The sequence below is a fragment of the Propithecus coquereli genome, unplaced genomic scaffold (genome assembly GCF_000956105.1).
Source record: "Propithecus coquereli isolate 6110/MARCELLA unplaced genomic scaffold, Pcoq_1.0 Scaffold151, whole genome shotgun sequence".
In the NCBI taxonomy this organism is placed as follows: domain Eukaryota; kingdom Metazoa; phylum Chordata; class Mammalia; order Primates; family Indriidae; genus Propithecus; species Propithecus coquereli.
In genome coordinates this window covers 1,182,689-1,187,741 of record NW_012139525.1, presented here as the reverse complement: position 1 = coordinate 1,187,741, position 5,053 = coordinate 1,182,689, and the positions used below count along the sequence as shown (strand labels likewise).

Here is a 5,053-nt window from a genome sequence, read left to right as displayed (position 1 = left end):
GCTTTGAAAAATATGCTATTATAATTTAGTCTTGTTAAATTTTTGTTTACAAGTGTTGCTATTTATGTCAAATTTACTTGTTTCCTTAGCACTTCTTCATTTAAATAAAAAACAAACAGCTTCTTTTATCCACTTATTTAAATTTTTGTTTATGTAGTGCCAAAACATAAAAATTTAACACTTTTGAATTGATAGAGCCTGCTTCCAAGTGAGAAATATGCACATAAAGGGCAATGCAATTTATTCTTAGTTTAGAGAGTCTAAGTGGAGGAGAGGTGGAATATACTGCTATTTTGTTCAGATCTGAATAAGCAATCTGACTATATAACAACAAGCATCCATCACTGTTACACACAGTGATCTGGGCTAGCTCTTGTTTAGGACGTGCATGCGGGCAATCTTTAAAATAGGGATTTCTTGGCGAAGAAGTGTTAATAAAAAGTTTTTGCATTTTCAAAACCTGTCCTTACTTTAGGAACACATAATAATTGTGCGAATTTGACTTTTTTCTAGTGCTGATTTGATTTCCAGCTGAAGCATTGCTAAAACGAGTAAGACATATGCTAGGAAGCAAACTTCTTGCCCAACAACATTAGGCTATTTTTTTTACATGTCAAACATCTTGACCTATAAGTTTCTGTGAGTTGGAGAAGTTGGGATAGGGAGTAGAAGAATAACTTCCAAAACAGTTAAAATATAGTATAAAGGGCATAAAATTTTCTATATATAATGACATTTTTTCTCAAATGCACAGTAAAACAATAATCAAATGCCATGAATTAGGAATGGCAGTTGTGCTGACATAATGTGATTAGGTTAGATCATTTCCATGTTTTTTGTTGTTGTTAATTTTTATTTAAGTATATTTAGGGGTACAAATGGTTTCTGTTACGTGGCTGTATTACATAGTGAAGAAGTTTAGGCATTTAATGTACCTGTCATCTGAATATTGTACATTGTAACCAATAGACAATTTTTCATTCCACACCTTCCTCCCACCTTCTCTCTTCTGAGACTTTTTCTTTCATCTCCTCAATTCCTTTTTTTTTTTGTTTCTTTGGGTTGATTTTTGACTTCCTTATCCTATCCCATTGAGCTTACTTTTGATCCATATTTTGAATTCCATGTCTGACATATCAAAGGTTTCCTTTTGGTTGGAATCCATTGCTGAAGACCTAGTGTGATCCTTTGGGGGTGTTAAAAGAACCTGTTTTTTTCACATTGCCAGTGTTCTTATTCTGGTTCCTTCGCATATGGAACCTCATCCCTCAGCTTGAAACAGATAGCTTTGCAGTGTGTCTACTCTCCTCTGCTGGGAAGTCTGTTCCTCAGCGTACAGAGGGAGAGGTACACTGCCTTTCAGCTCATACCAGTAGTTACCCACTGTGTTGTTGCTGGAACCGGTTCAGTGGAAACTCAGTGCCCTGGGAGGGTGTTCAGGCCCCAGTGGTGATGGACTAAGTTTGGCAATCCCCGGTTCCCAGGCCCCTGGGTGGTGTGCTTGATTCCTACTCTTGAAGAGTGCTCAGGCAGGAGATGGGCAGATGCACCGAGGGCCTGTAACCCTGCTACTCTCCTGCATCTCCCTATTCCCCTTGCATGGAGGTGCACCAGCGGGTGTAGTACACCAAGGACCACACCGTGCATTCCACTGGGACAGCCAAATCTCAAGGATGGTGAGCATATTTTCTGTTGCTATGTGAATAAACATGAACCCCTTGTGCTGTTCAATGAGAACTGTGACATCCTTACATGCTGAGACTGCCAGATTAATACCCACAAGAACCATTAGTACTGGTTTTTAGAGGATGCAGTGGGGAACCAGTGAAATCTCCTGGTGAAGTGCCTCAGGGACAAACATGCAACCTTGCAGAAGAGCACAAAGGAGGTTCACAGATTAGCTGCCAGGTGTCTGACATGCCAGAGGGATGTGCAGGGGGATGTCAAGATGGCCATCCTGCAGATAATGAAGGAATCGAACAAGTGGGGTTGTGTGCTGGTCAGTGATATTCAGAAAGTGACAGGGGCAGCAAGAGCACCTGGTGTAGCAGTACTGGAACATGACCAAGATCCAGAAGCACCAGGAGTGCATCCTGCATTTTGCCTCCTGGGCTCTGGAGAGTGACAACAACACAGGCTTACTGCTTTCTAAGAAGTTGATCTACTTCCAGCTGCACTGAGCTCTCAAGATGATCGTGGATTCCGTGGAACCACACAGTGAGATGACGTTTCAGTGAGACTCAACTCCTACACTAAGTATGCTGAGGCCTTTGGCAAGATCATAGCAGAGTGTCCCGGCACCAAGTTGGTGGGACCTGTGCCCACAGCCCCTCCGAGAGTCCCAGGGACCTGGGGCAAGCAAGGTTCTGGCAGTGGCCAGCCCATGGATGTGCAGGAAGGCTATGGTTTGGGGTTTGATGATCCCTGCTCAAGCGCAGAGCTCTATGTGTCAGGTATAAAGAGGACCCGCTTGGGTGATGGCAAGATGAGTGACCTCGTGCACAAGGTGCCACGAGTCAGCCTTGAATGCCTCGACCAGGACCTCACAACTGACAGCCAGCCACGCATCTTCAAGGTCTTCCCAGGTAGCACCACTGTCATTATTGAGTGGGGTGCTGCTGCTGCAACTGCTGGCTAGCCCAGGACTGTGCCCCCAGGAGCCCCTGGTGCCCCACCATTACCTGGCATGGCCATTGTCAAGGAGGAGGAGACAGAGGCCAGCATTAAAACCCCTCCTGCTGCCACTGTGGGCCCTAAAACCAAATCTGTGCTGATGGTTCTGGCGGTGGATGCCAGTGCTGAGGGGCAGATGATCCCTGTTGTCACGCTTCCGGCAGGTGCTGGGGATGTTCACGTGGAGGGGCAAGCTGGTCGCCAGTCTGCTGCTGAGGGCTCAGCTGGGGCAGGGCAGGTCCCTCTCTGTGGTGATAGCAAAGGTTGTTGGTGCTGGAGGTTTCCTGGGTCCTGCAGCAGCAGTAGTAGCAAGGCGTATCCCCCTAGTGGTGGCAGCAAGGGCAGGTGGTCATGAGGGTTTGCTCCTGTCTGGGTTCCTCAGCAACAGCAGCAGCAGCAGTGGCAGGGCAGGGCCCCCTGCACAGCAGCATCAGGGGCAGGTGGCCATGGGGATTTGCTCTCTCTGGGTTCCCCAGTGGCAGCAGCAGCAGCAGCAGGGTTGGTGTGGGGCTCCCTAGGTGGCAGCAGTGAGGGTGGGTGGCCATGGATATTTACTTTTGCCTGGGTTCCCTTGCAGCAGTGGCGGCATCAGTGGCTCAGTGGAACTTGTTCCCTGGTGCACACCTAACCTCCCCACTCCCTCCCTGGCCTGGCAGCAGGGATGAGGAGGCAGCAACTACGGACCTCGTCCTCGGGAAGATGCAGCGCTCTGGGGCAGGGCTCTCAGCATGGTGCCAGCTATAGCGCCCAGGGCTCAGAAGCCCGCAGGACCCCACGTGCCTGCTCTCTGGAGCAATGCCATCACGCAGTCTCTTAATTGCTCCCTGTGTTGGTCCAGAGGCCCACAGGAGTGGAGGGGACCTCCCACAGCTTGGGTTGCTAAATTCATGGGGGGACCGTGGAGCTCCAGAATCTCTCACCTGCCCCCGCCCCACGTGCAGGCGCCTCCCATGCCTACCTCTGATCTGGCAAAGAGGGTTTCCCCGCTTCCCTCTACTTTGCTTTTGGTGCCTCTTGTCACCTGTCTGTTGAATCCCAGCACTGTCTCTTAGACGTCCATCTGAAGGTGAGTGTCTACTTGCTGCTTTTGATCCTCTCCATGGGAACAGTGTGTGCCAGCTGCTTCTAGCCCATCATCTTGGCCCCTCCACCCCCATTTCCAGGTTTTTATTTACTTATTATTTTTTAAATTTGTTACCTTTTTGATGGGGGTGCTTTCATCCATCACTAGGCAATCCCATAGTCAATGTAGGATTACTCAATTACGGTATTATGTACTCCCAAAATTATTTTAGAGTTAATAATAAACCAGAATTAAATGTTCCATATGCACTAAAATCCCTTTAGAAGTCCCAACTTAGAAACCAAATTTAATCAGTTTCGTTGACTCCAATGTTTTGTAAAAATGCAAAAGGCCAAGAGGGTTTTATGAAACTGTTATGTATCCATCTCAAAATATTTCAGAAAGGCACCACTTTTATATATAAAAAAAAGTCATTTTGATTGCACTTTGGAATGAAGGCGTTAAAATGTACAGCTAGTGTGACTTTAGTTTAATGGGCTGTCAACCGTCCAGGCAGCTGCAGTACAAAGCTAGGCATGCCTTTAATCTTCAAAGAAAAAAAAAAAGTTGAGAGAGTAAATTCAGCTATTAGCTTGAAGGTAAAAGCAAATGAAAGGGGAAGGTGAGAACAAGCAGTATTAGAGTTCACAGTTTTCTTATTAGAAATGTGAAATTATATTATCAATGTTTGGTAAATACATTACCTTATAAATTTATGCATATATAGATACAGTCATGCTCTGCTTAACAACAGGGCTATGTTCTGAGAAATGTGTTGCTAGGCAATTTGGTCATTGTGTGAACATTATAGAATGTATTTATACAAACGTGGATGGTATAGCCTACTACACCCCTAGGCTATATTGTATAGCCTATTGCTCCAAGGCTACCAACCTGTATAACATATTACTGTACTGAATGCTGTGGGCAATTATAACCCAATGGTAAGTATTTATGTATCTAAAACTAAATATAGAAAAGGTACAGTAAGAGATTAGAAAATGGTACACCTCTATAGGGCACTTACATGAATGGAGCTTGCAGGACTGGAAGTTGCTCTGGGTGAGTCAATGAGTGGTGAGTGAATGAAAAGGCCTAGAACATTACTGCACACTACTGTATACATAATACACACTGTAAAAATAGGCTACAATAAATTTGTAAAGCAAATTTCTTTCTTCAATAATAAAATAACGTTAGCTTAATGCAACTTCTTTACTTTATAACTATTTGATTTTTTTTAACTTTTTGATTCTTTTGAATAACACTTACTTAAAATGCAAACATATTGCACAGCTGTACAAAAATATTTTCTTT

The 5,053-nt window shown here is 44.8% G+C and overlaps 1 pseudogene; it reads left to right on the top strand.

Moving 5' to 3' along the window:
* The first annotated feature begins 1,599 nt into the window (after positions 1-1,599).
* LOC105807100 overlaps positions 1,600-5,053 on the top strand; it is a 6,189-nt pseudogene continuing 2,735 nt past the window's right edge.